The following is a 20,385-nucleotide window of genomic DNA, read 5'->3' as shown; positions in this document are numbered from 1 at the left end:
GATTTCAGGACTCTTAATCCACCATAATATCAGAAGCCAAAATTAACCTTCTAACATGTACAAATCATTTGCAATGAAAGGAGGTGGAAGGGTTTAAGAATGTTTGTAAGACCTGGTTGATTACCACACATAGACATACTTTGTTGTCAGTTTTTTTTCTCTTTGAAAGGCTATAGGAGGGGTGTGATGGACTGTACCACTATCATAGAAGATGTTTTTCTTCTAAGGACACTTCTGTAGCGGCAAGGCGTATTTAAAATACAGGAATTAAGTTTGCTGCTCCCTTGCCAGTCCCTCTCTCCCTCATCTCAGTGCAGCTGGATACAGAGAGGCCATTCCATCTGGTTCACATTTAAGGTGTTTTTCTAGCTGATAGAGTTTCCTGATAAGGAACAGCTCCCAAGGCTGAGATTCACCAGCCACCCTAATAAGTGGTCATCTCTGGCGCCTTACTGTCTGGGAGATTCCATGGGAGAGGTTCATCCCAAGGTTTACAACCCTAAGGTCAGAGGTCACTGTTACTCATCCTCCACCTCAATCAGCCAATCAGGAACTGGTAGGGCAGGGTAACCCCACGTGGGTCTCGAATGCCCGCGGAACTTTAAGCCACTGAACTACCGTAGTTCCTCCAGATAAAACAGGCAGCACGATGCCCAGAAGGTGCCCCTCCAGGACGTTCTCAGACTCAGCTCGGACAATCACGTGACGGCCAGTGTGTCCGAGTGCCAGGACTTAACTTTGTTTTAAGAGTCGAGAACGGAGGTTGCCCACGCATAACCAAAGGATCCGCCCGAGGTTAGCCCAGCAGCAAGCCCCGTGAACCGCGGGTACTCCACCTTCAAAGCTCGCCTGATCAACGAGTGAACTACGGTTGGAACTGTCGACAGCTGAATCTCAGGATTCAGGACTAGCGCTACATCGGGAACGAACTAGTCTTCTTCCCATCTAAAGTGTGACTGGCTTGGACCCGTAGTCACTTTCCATGTGCACAAGCTCTGCTAGTTTCAGCCAACACTAACTAGCCGGTCTTCAAAGAGCATCAGCAGCGCATCGCAACAGGAATCTCTCCCTCCTCTCCTTCTCGCCAGCCGCACCGGCCACTGCCTGGCACCGAGCCAGAGAGTGCCGATTGCACACAACAACAGCCTGCCACTGCTTCTTTATGTCCGCAGGAGATCGGTATCCACACAGATCGGATGAGTATTCAACATTCTGCATTACAGCTCGAGAATTCAATTGTTACCTCAACCACAATTGATATCCATCTAATACCTATGAGTGATGTACTTGCTTTTGAGTATCTAGTGTAGAAGTTGTAATCCCAGTTCATTTACGAAACAGTCTAAATGAATGGTATACTGAATGTATATCCCTCTTGGTTTGGAACTCTTCATGATTTAATATATACCTTTTGTATTCTGCTAACCCACACTCTTAAGATATGTTATGTTTATATGCACATTTTATGTATCAATAAGTGTATTAGTATCTGTGTGTGTGCGTTAATGAGTTAACCCGCAAAGTCGGTTTTCTAATAGCCATCAAAGAATCATTTTGTGACTTACTGCTACAATTAATAATTGTCCCAGTAAATACACAAAACCCCTACACACGCATGGAAACCAATATTTACCTGCTAATCCAGAATGCAGCAGAGAACAGTTGGACAGAAGGTTAGTATCTGTCGATACTGCATCACAGAAGTCAGTCTCTTCCCCCTCATTATGCAGGCTCACTGACTCAGACATGGTGTTGATACACTGAGGGCACTTTGGCTGATTTGGTTAACATGCTTTCCTCTTAAACAGGAGATGCTTAAATCCCAGCAGTGCTTTTCTTCCTGTCTTGTCTTACAAAATGTATCACTATGGATGATTACCTACAGCTTGATTTTGTTTAACGGAAGTTTTCATTTTCTTTCTGGAACAACTTGCTTTTCATGAAATTCATACAGCTTGTTAAAGATGAAATACAAATCTTGCCTTGTATATCGCAGGCTGGTAAGAAAAAAGCATTATTTTCTTTTTTTTAAGCTTGCAAATGGAGAAAAGGGACACACGTGAGTCTCTGTTAATTTAAAGGTTAGTGGTTTGAGCCCACCCAGAAATGCACTTCTCATTATTGCAATGTAAACCTCATCTCTACTTATTCGGATTTCTTAGCAAAACCTTAACCCACTTGATATTTGCAAGAAATGTGAATGTTTTTGTTAAACAATTAAGTATGTAAGTCAATATCACTGGGAATGGCCAATAATGACCAACATTCAAGGACATCATATTCAGCCAAGGACTTTGATCTTCGAACGGCTAGCAGAAGAATTCATTTATGCTCTCGATGCATCCTTAGTTAGAATATTTAAAATTACGACAGATTTGTTGGAGAACTTGACAAGCAAAAAAGACAGTTGTACAGCATGATTATGCTAGGACTGTACATTTGTATTTTAATACTTTTGTATATTTATCTTAATTGTAATATACATATAACCATAAATGCTGTTCTATGTAAATACATTTTGTTGTATTTTATCATATTTTAGCTGAGGGCACAAGGGGGTCTATTATACCTTCCGAAACTTCCAAGACAACTATAACAGAGGCTCATATTTTAATATAATTTGCTTTAAAAGAAAACCACAATTTGTACGATATCATCCCTCAATATCGACGTTCAAATGAAGGATTTAAAGAAGCAACAGCGATAGGAGAGTACATTGATTTTGGACCAATGTTTGAATCTGAACAATCCTTCCTCCTGGAAAGAAGAAAAAACAGGTATGTTTTGAGTCTCATGATGATGCTCTTCTGGATTAAAAAAAAAACAGTGCAAATTTGTTTCGGATGTATTTTGGATAAAATTATAACTGTCATCGAAGAGAAATTTGATCAGTTGAATGCAGTCGAAACTTTTGACATTTTATATGATGACAGGACGTACATTTAGGACTCAGTACCGATAACGCTGCTGATATTGATGGAGTAGAAATTAAGTGTATTGGCAATTTTATCTGAGGCAAGAAGTACTAGAACACCTCCTATAAAAATGTTAGGCTGCAAAGGAACAAGTAAAGGGTTATTCCATGCTGAAAAGAGAAGAAAGGAAACACGACGTGTTGGCCGTGGAGCCTTCTTCAGGTGTTAGAAAGACAGGGCAGTATGCACAGATAATTTTCTTTTTATCTTTGCTTACTGCAGTTTATCTTTGATGACAACATCAAAGACATTAAGGAATTCTTACGGCTAACAGCTCCACATCAACTTCCTTTTATAACTAACCTCATCAGATCTCTCAACTGCACTCTTCCAGTTTCTCACTTCAGAGAAGGATAAAAAACTCAATCATCCTCTACAGAGAAAAACCATCAACACCCCTACCACCTCCACCAATCCTAACCTTGTTGTTACTATACCCTCTGACCTTTCCCTTTCACCCCTTTGCATCCTCAGCTAACATATTTTAATATTACAACACAATTACAATAGATTGTACAGTATTTACAGTTTAAAATTAAGGTAAATATGTCCAAATATCAAAATCCAACTGCACAGTGCTAACAAAACAATGCTTGTCAAGTTCTCAAACAAATCTGCATTGTATTTTTAAAATATTTCAGCAGAGGATGTGACGGGAGTATAAATGACGATTCAACGATCATTTTTCTTGGGTGAATATGGTTTTCTGGGGAGTTGCGATGTTGGGCATTATTGGACATTTTTGACAAGTGTTGAACAGTCACATTTCCTACAAATATGAGGTGTGAGAGACAATGGAACAGACTATCAAAATCCTGAACTTTAGGAAATTTTACAGTGCCATTTTTTCAAATATGACCCTGTGAACATGGCATGTCCCTCCTTCCTCATTACCAAAACATCTCAATGTTCCAACACTATGTACATTGGTAATTACAACACTTCAATGTTGCATTTCTGAGTTGTGACATTGTGAACATGGCATGTTAAAGTATATAGAAACTCTAGATCAGAACAGGCTAAATGCAATTCATAGTGATTTATCATTTTCTGACTTTCTAAATGAAAAAAAAATCGGTGATTATGACTTCGGTATGACATAAAATATGCTTCAATGATAGAATAAATAATCATGGAAAAAATACCCACAGTGGACATTCATAGTTGTGTTATAGGAATGTTAAATATCAGGTGAGTAGCTGCGTCAGCATGCGTAGGCTGCAAAGGAACAAGTAAAGGGTTATTCCATGCTGAAAAGAGAAGAAAGGAAACACGACGTGTTGGCCGTGGAGCCTTCTTCAGGTGTTAGAAAGACAGGGCAGTATGCACAGATAATTTTCTTTTTATCTTTGCTTACTGCAGTTTATCTTTGATGACAACATCAAAGACATTAAGGAATTCTTACGGCTAACAGCTCCACATCAACTTCCTTTTATAACTAACCTCATCAGATCTCTCAACTGCACTCTTCCAGTTTCTCACTTCAGAGAAGGATAAAAAACTCAATCATCCTCTACAGAGAAAAACCATCAACACCCCTACCACCTCCACCAATCCTAACCTTGTTGTTACTATACCCTCTGACCTTTCCCTTTCACCCCTTTGCATCCTCAGCTAACATATTTTAATATTACAACACAATTACAATAGATTGTACAGTATTTACAGTTTAAAATTAAGGTAAATATGTCCAAATATCAAAATCCAACAGCACAGTGCTAACAAAACAATGCTTGTCAAGTTCTCAAACAAATCTGCATTGTATTTTTAAAATATTTCAGCAGAGGATGTGACGGGAGTATAAATGACGATTCAACGATCATTTTTCTTGGGTGAATATGGTTTTCTGGGGAGTTGCGATGTTGGGCATTATTGGACATTTTTGACAAGTGTTGAACAGTCACATTTCCTACAAATATTAAAATGGCTATGGTTTAGCTGAGAAATCCAATGGACCTATGTGAAAACAATGTTTACATCACAGAAGAAACCCATCCCTGGGTGGACTTGAACCACCAACCTTTCGGTTAATAGCTAAACACGCTAACCGATTGCGCCACAGAGACTGACTGGTGGAGTCTCTTCTCGAATCAAAAAAAAAAATCTCTTACCGTTTATTTTGCCAGCCGGTAATATTTCTTCTGCACTGATAACCAAGAACTGAATTTCATGTTTCGCAAGCTGTGTGAATTTCATCAAAAACAAGTTTTCCAGAAAGGAAATGAACACATGCATTTAACGAAATCAAGCCCTTTGTGAGTGCCCAAGATGGTACGTTCTGTACTACAAGATAGGAAGAAAGACACAGCTGGGATTTGAATCACAGTTCTTTTGTTCAATAAAGAGGCACTTTAACCAAATAAGCTACGGTGACAGGACCACCATCACCTTTTACAGCCTCTTGGACACACCGCTCTGAGACATCTGCGTTCAGAAAGTGCTGAACCTGCTCTCAGAGCAATTTGCCTCTTTTACATACAGTAGCAGCCCCGACACTGAGAAACGAAGAGAACTGGCTTTTATCTGGCATTTTTCATGTCCAATGCGTTTGACATCTCCCAAGGGCGACAAGGTTCTTCTGATTTTGGATCACAAGATTGTAGGTCCGACTTCTACCTGGCTCGTGTAAATTTTATTCAAGCTCCTCAGTAATAGATGTCTATTATGTAATGAACCGCACCTGAAAGCAAACATTGGGTCTGTTTCCTTTGTTTTCCAGCATGAAATAGCAAATTGTTACAAAAAGTACCTGCTAATGTCCAATAGCGTTTTTTTTTTTCAAATTACATTTTCAGGCTTCAGACACTTTTTAATAAAAAAAAATGTCCGGAAACTCCCTAACTTTCAGGTTTGCTTGAACCTGTATGAAAAGAAGTTATTTGAAACTTCCGGGATTCCATTCTCTGATGTAGCTGTCTCTAAAGACGGATGTGATGTTTCGCAGATGTGAACTGTGCCTTCTCTCTTGTGTTCAAGGGTATTCGCTGTGTGAGATCCTAACTGTATGTCCAGTAGGGCTCTATTTAGTTTAGATTATCTATGTGGTGTACAGATAGAACTCAACTGCATGGTGTGAATTCTGTGTTCAGGACGAGCAGAACCTGAAAAACTAAAAGTAGACCTCAACGTGATTTGAACACGCAGCCTTCTGATCTTTAGTCAGACACGCTACCTTTGCACCACAAGGTCACAACTTCCAGCTAATTTGAATTCCCCAAAGGAGACAAATCAGCTTCACAAAAAAAAGATTTTTTTTCCTCCTGTGAGGAGCGCCGCTCTTCTGAAGAGAGTCTCTTCATCCCAGACCACATTTTATTCTTCCTGCGCAGCTGAAGTGCAGGTGTTGTTCTCAATAACAGATCCAGGAACACTGACTGTTTTTCTATTTTTTTTAATTAAGTACCCCATGGTGCAACGGTAGCACGTCTGACTCTAAATCTCCAAGTTCATTTTCAAAGTATATCAGAGTCAACTGATACTGATCAGGTTTTGCTGCTACTGAACCCGCAGTCTTCACCTTAAAGTTCAATTCCCCAAGCCTTCTGACCTTATATGTCCATCCCTTCTCGTCAAAACTCGTATTTTCACAGAGAACCCTACAGAAATCGCAGTATAGAATTAAAAACTCCAGTAGATCTCGGCCACTGTTGGTGATTTTCCTTTAAAAACAAATTAATCTCCTGAAATTTTAGTGTATCACTTTCACTGAGACCGAGGAGTGTTAAGCTGTACATGAGTCTTTGTGGCTCGGTTGTTAACAAAAAGGGTGGTGGTTTGAGCCCTCCCAGGGACGCTATGAGCCTTTTAATGTACACACCCGTCTCACTTTATCTCCACGGCTGGTCTCCACCACAATCAAATACAGAGCCCGCAGGGGGCAGTAAGCTCGCATATATAGCTCACTGTGTATATAATGAAGAAGCAGAGCTAAGTTTCTTATCTGCGCGTTACAGGGTCTTATGCAACTCGTACCAACAGCTGGGGTTTGATCCCTGCACGGGCTATTAGTTGAAAGGCCATTGTAAATGACATGTAAGAGATTTATAGATAGATACTTTATTCATCCCGTGAGGGAAATTAATCAAGCTTATCCAGCTGGCTTTTATGTTTCACACTAAATTGCGATCTTGAAACCAAAATAGTTAGAAATATGGAACACAACCGTTGTTCCCCAAGAAGGAAAGCTGTTTAACACTGATGTCACACCTTTTTATTTAACCCAGATTGTAAAGACAACTCTGCCCTATCAAAGGAAAATGTTGCACAAAAGTTGGAAAGCACACTCTGAATCCATCTGTACTGTATATTTGATTTCCGCGAACTGTTCAAGGCTGCTTGGTGCTTCGCAAGCAAGTCATTTCAGGGAAGAAACTCAGTTTAGAGAACTACTGGTGCATTTTCACTCATTGAATTTGATCTTTGTACTCTCTTTTCATTCTCAGCTATAATATTTTAAAATTACAGTTCGGATTTGTTGGAAAACTTCAGAGGCATTATTAAGTTAGGACTGTACAATTGTATTTTAATATCTTGTTATATTTACCTTCATTTTAATATGGATGTAACCATAAATGTTGTACTTTTTAAAACATTTTAACTGGGAACGCACGACGACTATTATACCTTGTGATACATGCAAGATATCTGTAAACGAAGATGTAATTACAGTCAAATTGGCAATTAAAAGAAAACCACAATTTGTATAATATTATTTCTCTATGTCGATGATCAGTTGAAGGATTTGAAGAAACAGCAGCAATAGCAGGTGATTTTGGTTTTGAACCCTTTTTTACACCTCAATAATTCATTTGTCCTCGAAAAAGGAAAAGACAGGCATGTTTTGAGTCTCATAATGATCATCTTCTCGATCCAAAGAAACGTATAAATTTGATTCCTTCCGTAGTATTTTGAAGGATTCAGGCTCCTTCTCAGAGATCCTTGCTCGCCAAATAACTTTGCATCTGAGGAAGAGCACCACGGAAAAAACCCAACTCAACAAGAGAGCGCGTTGGTTGCTCTTGCTCTTAATGCAAGGAGCTGTTTTTTTTTCCTCGCAATAATAATTATTAACCAGAAACAGCAGCACAGGTAGGTCGCATTTGTGATTATGTCACTTCTCTGCTTCAGCAAGGTCACAAAATTTGTGATTATGTCACTTCTCTGCTTCAGCAAGGTCAATAAAAGACTCTGAAAGTAGTAAAGCAAAACTGAACTCAAAATCATATTAGGAATTCTGAGCGATATCTCCATACAGGTAATCCAACAGAACGTTGAAATATTTGAGTATCATCTCTCTGTATATTGCGCTGCTTTTATCCCAGAGTAAAACTATTGGATTGAAGGAATGCTAACCGCTGGGTTAAAATGTATAGTTGTTATTTGGAGAAATCTGTAAACTCGTGATCTTATATGTTTTAAAAGACAGCACAGGAAAAAACAGTGCTGATTATTTTCCGGAGACGGAGCACTGATGACCTATCCGAGCTAATCGATAAAACCCACCCAGTGGATACTCTAGCAGAATGTCAAAGAACATTCACCTTTGTATCCAAAGAAACCACAGGAACAACATCAGGAAGCACAATCAATTCCCCTTTTAAATCTTTCCTGTAAGGTATGCTATGTGAATTCATGAAGTTAATCCTCTGATCTCTTTTGATCACGAACAAAGTACTTCTGATGGAGCGCTATGTTCAAAGATTTAATAAGCTTTACCCCTGCCAACGATTCGGCGTGAAGAATTAAAAGTTTCACAGACAAAAGCAGCTCACCACCACAGCCAATATTAAATGTACTTGCCGGTACACTATCATGTGCACTGCCTCAAAAGTGATCTCGGCAGACGTTGTTCCCTACATAAAGCTGAACGTGCCAAAGAGAATTTCTGTTGAGAAAACAAAATATTTTTTCTGCCTTGATGTTAAGCCTGTCTTTTAGAAAGTCTATCTCTAAACACCTCCCGCAGCCTAACAAAAAGCGCTTTTACTGATCGTATTGCAGTTCTTAAAACGTTAACATTTGGCAGCAGTGGGATTCGAACCCACGCCCCCAGAGAGACTGGAGCCTAAATCCAGCGCCTTAGACCGCTCAGCCACGCTACCTTCCTCCATGTCCATCTTCCTCACATTGCTGGCTTGGACTGGGGGGCTTCAGCTCTTGTCGTCGGATCTAATGATATCATGACATGTGGAAGTGACTGCACCTTCATCTTCCGAGATGCTTTCAATAGCACAAACGCTACTTTCCTCGGCACAAACATAGCAATAACGAAGGAGGTGGGTTTCATCCTTTGTGCTGTTCGTAGGGGCGCAACTCTACAGTGATCTACTGAATTGAAGAGCAAAAATCAAAATCCTCTGCTGCTACTATTGCTTTTTTCATAGTTTCTTCAAATCCTTCATTTGAACGTAGATTTTGAAGGATATTGATGATAATACCACATAAATTGTGGTTTTCTTGTGATCGCCAATTTTTTTCAAATACCAGCCTTTTTTACAGTTCGTGTTTCACAAGGTATAATAGCCCCCCTCGCATCCTCAGCTAACATATTTTAAAATTACAATAGATTATACAGCATGCATGTTTACATTTATATTAAAATTAAAGTAAATATACAAGAATACATACAGTGCTAACCCAATAATTCTTGTCAGGTTCTCCAACAAATCTGCGTTGTTATTTTAACATGTTTCAGCTGAGGGTGCAACAGGAGTATAAATGAATTTTCCCACCAGCCATTCAAAGACCAAATTCCATGAGTGAACATTATTTTCTCAGACGTTGCCGGCATTGGACTTTGCCGGTGGTATTGAATTATGTCCACAACTGTTGTAGTAGTTCCTTCTTGAAATTCGACACGTGCAAAGCACTCGTAATATCATAGGTGTTAAAGTTCGCTGAGTCTATTCGAGTCATGGTGTGTATCCCTGCCTATCATTGGGAGACGGGTAGCTTTTTTACACTCAGATTCCAATCTTCAATGCTTTGTGGGAGAGATTACATAACTTTCATTTTCTCACATTTTCTGACGACTGTTCCAAAGGGGCACCCTGTCAATTCCGAAAACTTTTCAAAAATCTGCCTGCATGTTTGATTATTGTCATTTAATTTAGAAAAAGTTCAATATTGATCATAACTAAAGAAAATAATGATCACGAACAAAAAAGGGATAAAGATGCGAGTCGATCTTGAATCACAGCTGGGTGACACGGGCTTCTGTTCTGATATGGTTGTACGAGAAACAGGAGGAATCGCCAATCTCCTATAGAACATGAGTTGAATCAGGAGTGAGACATTTCCTATACTCGTGCATATGTCAATGCCTGACCTACATCGTAAAACTAACATTAAGTTGTCAGAGACATTCATTTATATACAAACAAGAGACAGACCAAGTAATAATTCTACATTAGTTCAGGTGGGTAAACCTGAACTAACTAACTAATAAACCTATTAATAATTCTACATTAACGTGTCCTACACTGTTCAGACTAATTGACATGGTCTGATTCAGAGCCTGTGCAGTTCGTGCTAATTACAACAAGGACAGTTCTGAACTCTCATCACCGAACTGAGCACAAGTTCAGCTGTTCTCCAGTTTTGTTACACATGGTTTTTCATTGCAATTGAGTTCAGAGCTGGAGCTGATCTCCAGACAGTACAGTGTTTTGGGTAAGTTGTCAAAATTCGCATGAGGCTGCAGACAACTTACCCAAAGTGTTTTCTATAGCTTTCAGGTGGAGTTCATTTATATAAAAGAATGTAAGTGGTATAAACGCAACAAGCCAGACGGCAGGCCAACCTATAATTTTCTGACGCGAGGCCTGACGCGTTATTCATTACGCCACTGACCCTGCTATTGCAGTACTAAAAAAAACACATTTTCTACATTTATGTCTGTTTAAAAATCACTCTAAAAAAGACAAAGGGTTTGGGTGTCGCGCTAAAAATCCGCTTCATATCGAATGCAAATAAAAACCGTTTTGTTCCAAGAAATCACAAATTTGTCACATCTTTCATACTATACTTCTCTCTTGTATCAGTAAAGCATTTTGATTTAAACTGAACAATATATGAAAGGTTTCATCTATACATTTACACATAATAAGTATACGAATAAATACTCGGAAGAAGCCGCAGCTCAGGTATTAGAGAGATTTAAAATCGGATCGGAGGATTTAGAGTCCAGACTGCAAACCAACAGCTGACACAGGTCTTTTATAGAACCGTTTTGATTTCCTCTACTTTGTCCCCATGACGTCATTGTCCTGCTCGCAGCCGAGCCCGACACACGTCTGGTTTCTGTCGCTGGGCGCACACCCTGCGGTCCATGCGGGTCCTGATACCCCAGTACAATGACGGGGACACTAAACTGTAAACAGGTGCCGTCCTTCGGCTGAGACATTAAACCGAGGTCCTGAGTCTCTGTGATCATTCAGGAGAATGGTGGTGGTGGAGGGGAGTCCCCATTACCTGTAAAGCGCATTGAGTGGAGTATCCAGAACAGCGCTATATAAGTGTACGCAATAATGATGATGATTATTATTATTGTAATGTAAAATGCAATAAAAAATAAAAAAAATATCAAACTTTGATTCAAAATAGATTAATATAAAACTGATAAAGCTAATGCTTTTTTTCAGGGCTATATCTACTTTTTTTAAAAAAAAGCGAAGTCTGTCGCGACTGAAAGTTAGAGAAGGTATACCAGCGGGTGCCTTCATATCGTGAGCGTCAGTCTCGCCAGTAGCTGCGAGAAGGTTAAAAGCGCACAAGTGATCTGTCTTTCGTCAAAGTAATTGCCGGAGCAGTAAGACTCAGAGCACCATCCAGCAGCTGTAGACGATGTTCGGAGAAGAGCTAATTCTGTTTTTAGCACAGGGAGTGAGAATGAGCTCAGTCCGGCTCCCAGCAGAATCCATCCTGGTTTGGTTACAGTGCGTCTGAGGCTCTTTGGATCGCAACGTAAAAAAAAACAATTGCTCACATCGTGTGACTTCCACGACAGGAAGGAAAGATATCACTTAAAAAAATCAGAACTGAAGATTTGGATCCTGGGCCTCAATTTGATCAAATTATTAAAATAATAATTATCAAAATATCAGATTGTGTTTCTGCAACAATTCGTGCACAGTAGGCCATTTTAATCTAAAACAGTCACAACGAGGGCTTTACACGCAGTCTGGGGTATTTTCCCCTTTTATATTTTTGCCACTTTATATCGAACCTGTTATACTCCCAGAAGTGCACAGTAGCTTGTACTTAATAAAAATGTACAATTCACCGCTGGTATAAACAGATGTGTGCCGTGTTTGCCTTTGTAAGCATTTGTTTAAAAAATAAGTTCACAATACGATAAAAACACAGAAAGCACAAACTTTATAATACAACGATACAAAATCAATACCAAATCATTATGCCAATTAAGTAACTATCCTTTGAAAACAGAGAACACCTTTATATCTACAAAAAACTTGACATTTGTATGTATTTTTGAATTACAAAGCAGACAGTGTAGTCCCTTAATTCAAAGATCAGATCTTGGCAAAAAAAAGACAATCAGACGTGGGCTGAATTCGGAACAGGAGCCTTTGCTTAGTCGATTATTGAGCTTTTGATCAATGTCTGAATAAAACAGAGTCGCTTTTTTAACTCTTTGATTAAATTACATGAAAAGCACCTTCCTTCGAGCCGGAATCAAACCAGCGACCTAAAGATTCCCTGTTGACTCCACTACAGTCCTCCGCTCTACCAACTGAGCTATCGAAGAGATGCAGTGGCATTGCTCTCTGGCACATACTGCCCAATGAAGTAAAATGTGAAATGGGTGATTTAAATCCCACTTCGACATCAAGTTTCCAACTCGTTTCCTTAGTCTCATTTACCTTGAATTTAAGCCACGAACCAGGATTCTACTGTATAAACTTCCAGGGATATTACAAAATGTTTGATGGGGCATCAATCATTCCAGGCGGAAATTGATTCCTTTTTTTTCTCGAGGGATCATATTAAACATTTCATTAGTATCGAGAGGAGGATCACCAGTAGACACAAAACAAACAGTTTCTTTCTGTCTTTATTAGAAAGTAGCGTTTGTGCTACATAATATTTTCGTGGAAATAAAGAAGTTGTAAATTTTAAAAATTTATATTTGAATCGAAATGTGGTTTTGAGTTAAATATTAGCGTGTTCATGTAATTAGTTTGTGTTTGTCATTACTATATTTATTGCCATGTTACTAGAATTTGTAACTGAAGTTTACTAGTTGTTTTTTTTATGATGATTAGACATTTGAATACAATATTGTATATAATGTATAATTTGAACTACATATTGTTCAGGTGTGAATAATTGTATATTTTAAGAATACATTTCTAAAACAAATCATTGGCTTTATTTACTAGTTTCTACACCTATAAAAATCTTTCTTTGATGTATAATAGACATCAAAGAAAGATGTCTATTATACATCAAAGATGAGCAGTGTGTGTCGTGTTCACAGCTGATAACTAGAAGATGTCTGGAAGAGGCAAAGGCGGAAAGGGACTCGGGAAAGGAGGTGCTAAGCGTCACCGTAAGGTTCTCTGCGACAACATCCAGGGAATCACCAAGTCCGCAATCCGCAGCCTGGCTCGCCATTAGGGAGTGAAGCGGATCTCCAGGCTGAACTACGAGGAGACCCGCGGGGTGCTGAAGGTGTTCCTGGAGAACGTCACCTACACAGAGCACGCCAAGCACGCCAAGAGGAAGACCGTCACTGCCATGGACGTGGTGTACGCGCTGAAGCGCCAGGGCCGCACCCTGTACGGCTTCGGAGGCTAAACAGGAGCGGAGCTTCACTACTGGACCCCGACGTATAAACCCAAGTGACACAGTGACATTTGTCACTGCTGAGGTTGCTTTATGGGTCTATTTTCTATACTGTGCTGATCAATTGGAAATCAAATGGCAAAAAAGACCCGTTCCCGCACCTAAGGTCAAATATTAGGAATCAAAACTGCTTGAGTGTATGGAAGCACACAGCTTTATCAAGATTTCCAAGTGCAAGATCTTTTTATTCATAAAAGACCCTATTTATGTTGTATGAGAAATATTAATATTAATACAGAATCCTTTTTCACCAAATAAATGGGGTTCCTGACTTCAGAAAGCCTTCTAGACAAATACTAAAAGAGCAAAAATTCAATTTGGTAAATGAAATAAAAACACATACCCTACCAAACCTTGAGTACAGGCCATTCAGGATGATAATACAAAACCATTTATAATTCAACAAATAAAACCTGTCAACTGGTAATCACCACTTATCATAAAAAAATAAGTAGCAATACACAGTAGGGGACTCTTGGGTGCAAGTTAAATCCATGCAAGAAGGGGTTTAGTGTTATATTTCCAAATCAGATATGCAAATGAGAGATCTGGCCCAGCCAATCTCAAAGCTCCCATGGTATGGAATGGAGCTGCTCCCCTCTTCTAGTTATTCACACTGGAGTTAGGTTACATATTAGCACATTTCATCTAACAGTTGCTCCAGAAACAAAAACGTAAACAAATGATCTGGAATGTGACCACACCTATGAGAATGTAGTTCAACAGATAACTTGTAAACCTTGTCATAAGATGTTTTTTGTTCTACAAAATATACTTTATTCTGCAAAAAAAACATCTCAAAAGGAACATCTCACTCATATTAGCACTCCATGGAATAAAAAACAACGGCGGAACGGAGATTGATTGTCCGTTATCAATCTTTGCGAGTGGGGGCGGATTTGCGCAATTAAGAGAGTCCCTCCAAATCTACCACTTGCTATTGTCCTTTAATCTCTGTATAGGGCCCAAAGTCCATTCCAGCGCTCCCTCGCCGTGGGGAAACCCCATTTGGCGACGTGGTGCTTCGTCCTCCTCCTGAGGTCCGCCAGGATCCTCTTCTCCAGCTCCCTCGCCCCCCACTTTATGTTTTGCCGGATGAGAGTGTTCCTCACCTTCCACAGTCCTTGTTTTGTGAGGGACAGTAGCAGCCCCCACAGGTCCTGTGTCCCCTTGTCCAGTCTGGTGGGTGCCAGCCCCCAGCAGAATGTACTGGTAACTGAGCACTGCATCCTTTCCCAGGAGTTGGATAATGTTGTCCATTCTGCCCCACACCGCCTTGGCGAAGAGGCAGCTCCAGAACACGTGCTCCTGAGTCTCCTCGACAAAACACGTGTCCCGGGGGCAATGCGGATTCCTGGTTAGCGAGTGTCTGTAGAGGACCTCTCTGGTAGCCAGTCTCTTGTGCACAGCCATCCAGTTGAGGTCCTTCAGTTGGTTGTCAAGTTCTTTGGGCTGTGTCCTTTCCCAGACTTGTCTGGGAACCTGCAGCCTTTCGTCAGCGACCAAATGCCCCCTCACCTCTTTGTACAGGGCTCTGTGGTTGGCCTCCTGCTCCACTTGACAGCGTGGGTGTAGAACTTCGGTCGCCTCTCTGCCTTGGGCCCAGTGTTTGACCACTGGACCAAGTGCCTCATCGGGACGGAGAGCCACAGCCTGACAAAGTACTGGTACTTGTGGCCAATGGGCTCCTGCAGCGCCCGACAGAGGTTGCAGTAGAAGATGCAGTCGAGTTTCAGGGGGAAATGTGGGACATCTCGAACCCCTTCCTCGACCGGCTGACACATCCGGTTTTCGAGTGATGTACTCGTACTTGCCACCCCAGACGAGGCCGAAGATAATCCCTTGCAGCGCTCGTCTGAGTCTGGCCGGCAGCGGGTACACCACCGCCAGGTAAACCAAAGCCGGCAGGATGTCTGCTTTCAACACCATCACTTTCCCTGTGTAGGACAGCGACCGCGTTTTCCACAGACCCAGCTTCGCATTCACCTTGGCGATCCTCTCGGTCCAGTTGTTGGTCTCGTTGTCCTGGCTCTGGAAGGAAACCCCCAGTATTTTGAGGGGCTCCGTGCAGAGCTTGAGACCCTCCGGCGCTGTCGTCCTGTGCTTCCAGGGCCCGAAGAACTTCAGTTTTCTCTTTCGGCGGTTGAGTTTCGACCCCGAGGCTCTGGAGTATTGCTCCATGACCTGCAGGGCCCTCCTCAACCCCCTGTCCGACCTCAGGAACAGCGTTGTGTCGTCGGCATACTGGGAGATCTTCAGGGTTTCCCCCGCGCCTCCCGGTATCTCCAGGCCGTCGATGACAGGGTCCCGTCTCACCGTCTCTGCTAAGGGCTCTTGAAGAGGAGATGATGCCCTCCCTCATGGTGTCTCCGAGTTTCCCCCGGCGGAAGATCCACTTCCACCAGATCTGCCGCCAGGGTGTCCCAGAAGCAGGTGTAGAATTCCTTGGGGAGTCCGTCCGGCCCTGGCACCTTGCCATTCTCCATGGACAAGAGCGCCGCCTTCAGCTCCTCGGCCGCGATCAGACCCTCCAAGTCCTCCCTCACCTCCTCCGGTACTCGTGCCTTCAGCTCCTCCAGAAAAGCATCGCCTGCCTCCACCTCCGTCTGCTTTTCTGAAAAGAGCTCTGTGTAGAAAGCGGTGGCCGCTTCTACCTTGTCGCTCTTGTCCAGCACTTCCTCTCCATCTCCCCGTCTCAGGCCGTGGATCACCCTCTTTTTCTGAGCTCCTCGGACCTGATTGAGTTTGCGGAGCCTCTCCTTCAGGTCCCGTGCCCGGGCTGAATTGAAGGCTCCTCCCCCGTTAGCCGAGCTGTACTCCTCCTCTAGTTGTCTCTGGAGTCGTGCAGCTTCCTTCCTCTCCCTGGCCGCCTTCCATCTACAGTACGTCTGCGCCAGGGTTCGGGTCCTGTCTTTCACCGACTCCCACCATTCCACCATGGAGCTGTAGCCGTCTCTCAGATCGACCCAGCTCGCGTAGTCTTTACGGAACAGTGCCTTGAAGTCGTCTTCCTCCAGTATCTCCCGGTTCAGCTTCCAGTACCCACGACCGAATGCTGGCAGGTTGGTGTTAACCACCACCGTCAAGCGCTTGTGGCTGGATTACCACTCCGGGGACACCGTCGCCGACTCCAGGGAGCAGGTCGTGTGCAGAAAGATGTAGTCCAGGCGGCTGCACACTCCCCGGGAGTTTTTCCATGTCGTTCTGGCGTCGTTAGGGCGGCACCGTCTGAAACCGTCTACCAGGGAGAACTGCTTGAGTAGCGACTCCAGCTCTGCCGAGCTAGCGTCGCTCCCCTTCTCCCGGTCGACGTTGAAGTCCCCGCCAAGCACCACCTGTCTGTTGGTGGTGCAGCAGCTGGCCAGGTCAGCAAACACTTCCTTCCGGAGAGAGGGTTCCGTCGGAGCATAGACGTTAATTGCTCTCAACTTCTGCCCCCTCCAGTCGATGTCTGCGACCAGGATCCGGCCCTGCACCACCGAGAAGGAGGAAACCAGCGTCATCTCTGGGTTTCCGAGGAGGATTCCCACTCCGGAAGAGTGGACCCCTCCTACGCTCCAGCATGATTCTCCCTTCGTCCATTCCCTGGTGAATGTCAGCTGGTCGCTTTCATCCTTCAGGTGGACCTCCTGTAAGAACAAACTGAGAAAGACTTTGAGGCCAGATGATGAAAGACTCCCTGTCTTTTCATCGGGTCTCTTAGCCCTCTCACGTTAGTTGTTAGAAAGATAAGTTTCACAGTCATGATTAAACAAGTGAAAGTTGAACCTCCTCTCTTTGTGCTTACAGTGGAAAACTTGGGAGTCTACATCTGTGCACTGTTTAGCCTAGATGTAACTCCTCTCATTCGGGTCCTGGGGGGAATATGCTGGGCTCCCTCCAGGTCTCGCTGGGGACTGAAAGGTAAACATGCTGGACAGGTCCAGCCCTATCATCAGTCCCGGCTCCAGGGCGGCTTCAAAGTAATCCTCGTCTTCCTCGAGGATACTCTCCGCCACTGCTTCGGGAAGGCTTTTTTCTTCCCTTTCTCCAGGAGTTTCGGGGACCTCCAGTTGCTCCTGGGCCTTGGGGGAGGGGGATTCCGACTTCCTGGGCTGCCTCTTCCTGTTGTCCCTGGGCCTCGGGGGAGGGGGTAACCTCTTCCTGGGCTGCCTCCTCCTGTTGTCCGTGGGACTCGGGGGAGGGGGGTTCCATTTCCTGGGCTGCCTCCTCCTGTTGTCCGTGGGACTCGGGGGAGGGGGGTTCCATTTCCTGGGCTGTCACTTCCTGTCGTCTTTGGGCCTCGGGGGGGAGGGTTTCCATTTCCTGGGCTGCCTCCTCCGGTTGTTCCTGGGCCTCGGGGGAAGAAAGTTCCGTTTCCTCTAGGACGAGGAAACGATTCTCCCTTACCACTCTTTTCTTTTGTCCTTCCGAAGGTGGATCCTCTTTCCCTTCTTGCTGGGAGTTATCCAGGGCCCTACCTCTGGTCAGCCATTTTGTCCGTCGTACAAGCGGCCATCTTGTGGCACTGGTGCAGCTGGGGGTGTGGCCTCGGCAGTTTCGGTTCTCTGCGGGGGAGGTGCGGGTTCTTTGTTCTCACCTCTCCCCCTTTGTCTGGATTACTACTAACAAGCGCCGCCGCACGAGTTAACACACCTGCAATTGCTCTACCGTGCGGCACGCCGGGTTATTTATACTATTCGTACCTGATTCCCGTTGCTCGGTATTGAGTTCTCTACTTGTTGCTCAGCCTAGCGTTCTTACACCTCTTTTGCCTTCCTGGAATTCTGCCTGCACCTTTTGCCTTCGGACTTCGGATCTCGTCTCGCCCCTTGGATTGTTTGCTTTCATTGCCTGTTTTGGATTTGACCCTGTAGCTCTCTTTTCGACTACGATTCTGTCTCACGTTTTGGATTGTTCGCCACCAGTGCCTTTACCGGATCTCGACTTACCTTCACCTTCGGACTACGACTCAGCTCCTGGATTTGCTCGGTACGTTTACTTACCTCCCTGCGACTCCTGCATCTGCATCGGATCCTTTTCACCTCTACAGAGCAGCGTTACAGGTACCCCCTGTCGGCTTCGATGTTGACTGTGATGGTCCTCTGGTTTGTCTTCCTCAAAAGACAAACCAGAGAAACCGGGGTGCTTACCTTTTTCTCTGATCATTTTCGTTGCCTTTTCATATGAGGCGTCCATGGCCATGTAGGCCTCCATGTATCTCTCTGCCTTGTTGTCTTGCAGGCAGTAGAGATCTCCGGCCACCAACTGCAGGATCCCTCTCAGGAAGGTAATGAAAAAGGATTTCGCAGTTGGCATCGTCTCTGTTTTCTTGGTCCAGTGGAACCGGATCAGTGTCTTCTTGTCTGCCATCTGGAAAGGAGAAAAAAGAAAAAAGGAGAGAAAGAGAGAGCAAAGTCCTGTGGAGAGGAGGGTTTAGCTGCTAAAGGAGCAGCGAGGGAGCCCTGGCCTTTGTCCTTGTGGGCAAAGCCCAGCTAGGTGCAGGCGCAGGAGAATAGAGAGAGAGGGAGCGGATAGTGCTTCCGAGTCTCGAGGAAGAAAGTAAGCACCGCGGGCAGGCCACGAGTACCTTCTAGACCTTTGGAAAGACAAGAACTGCGGGCATGCCACTTGAACTTGATCTTAGCCAAAAGGCCGATAAAATTGGATTCCAGCTCACTGGTCATAGATGGCAGGTTGCTGTGTGCGGATGTGGAATGGGGGACCATTAACCTGCGGCTAATCAATGTGTATTGCCCTACTGACGTGGGAGGAAGGGTGGAGCTACTCAAGGCACTCTCTCCCCTATTGTTATGTAGCACAGATGTGATAGTGGGAGGGGATTTTAATTGTATCTTAGAGCACACAGATAGGCAGTCTAGCTCTCCGATAAAATTGGATTCCAGCTCACTGGCCCTGCAAAACTTAGTTCAAGACTTTAAACTCTCAGGCACATATAGATGTATATATCCCACAACAGCAGGATATACATGGTCAGGGAGGAATAGCAGCTCCAGAATTGACTATTGCTTTGTCTCAGAGAGAGTGAAAGTTGTAGGGGTCACTCTTCAGCCTGTCTTCTTCTCAGATCATCAGGCTTTAGGGTGTAGAGTGGAACTCCAGGGTGGGACTGCCTTTGGCCCAGGCCTCTGGAAACTGAACACAAAGCTGCTAGAAAACGAGGGGGTAGTATCCTGCTACAAGGATAAACTATCACAGTGGCTGTCCTTGCAGTGTCTGTACGGGTCAGTAGGAGAGTGGTGGGAGGAGGTGAAGGTGAGGACAAAGGCCTTTTTCATGGCTGAGGGAAGGAAGGCTTCTGCCAGACGGAGAGGAGTGCTAGCCAGGAAACAGAGGCAGCTGCAGCGTCTCTACACGATGCTGCACAGTGGCTTCGATGTGCTCGAGGATATCACCCTTTTAAAAATGGACATCCGGAGCATAGCGGAAGAGAGTAGTCGAGGAGTGCTGCTAAGACGCAGAGTGCAGTTCTTGGAAGAAAATGAGAAGTGTACTCGCTTCTTTTTCAGGAAAGTGGTAGGCTCCAAGTCTGTCATGGAAA

General features: G+C 43.6%; 5 non-coding genes and 1 pseudogene across 5 annotated transcripts; 1 reads left to right on the top strand and 5 right to left on the bottom strand.

Annotated features, from left to right (window-relative positions):
• Positions 1-4,967: 4,967 nt before the first annotated feature.
• Positions 4,968-5,041, bottom strand: trnan-auu (transfer RNA asparagine (anticodon AUU)). Its single transcript has one exon. It is a non-coding gene; the product is annotated as a tRNA-Asn (tRNA).
• Positions 5,042-6,092: 1,051 nt separating this feature from the next.
• trnaf-aaa (transfer RNA phenylalanine (anticodon AAA)) lies at positions 6,093-6,164 on the bottom strand. Its single transcript has one exon. It is a non-coding gene; the product is annotated as a tRNA-Phe (tRNA).
• Positions 6,165-8,994: 2,830 nt separating this feature from the next.
• trnal-uag (transfer RNA leucine (anticodon UAG)) lies at positions 8,995-9,076 on the bottom strand. Its single transcript has one exon. It is a non-coding gene; the product is annotated as a tRNA-Leu (tRNA).
• A 3,579-nt stretch (positions 9,077-12,655) lies between these two features.
• trnay-gua (transfer RNA tyrosine (anticodon GUA)) lies at positions 12,656-12,744 on the bottom strand. Its single transcript is given in 2 exon segments — positions 12,656-12,692; positions 12,708-12,744. It is a non-coding gene; the product is annotated as a tRNA-Tyr (tRNA).
• A 746-nt stretch (positions 12,745-13,490) lies between these two features.
• Positions 13,491-13,796, top strand: LOC148662700 (histone H4-like; annotated as a pseudogene).
• A 306-nt stretch (positions 13,797-14,102) lies between these two features.
• Positions 14,103-14,158, bottom strand: LOC148662699 (U7 small nuclear RNA). Its single transcript, XR_015939013.1, has one exon. It is a non-coding gene; the product is annotated as a U7 small nuclear RNA (small nuclear RNA).
• Positions 14,159-20,385: the final 6,227 nt, after the last annotated feature.

Source organism: Lepisosteus platostomus, chromosome 5 (assembly GCF_059453375.1).
Source record: "Lepisosteus platostomus isolate fLepPlt1 chromosome 5, fLepPlt1.hap1, whole genome shotgun sequence".
NCBI lineage: Eukaryota > Metazoa > Chordata > Actinopteri > Semionotiformes > Lepisosteidae > Lepisosteus > Lepisosteus platostomus.
This window is presented reverse-complemented; position numbering and strand designations above follow the sequence as displayed.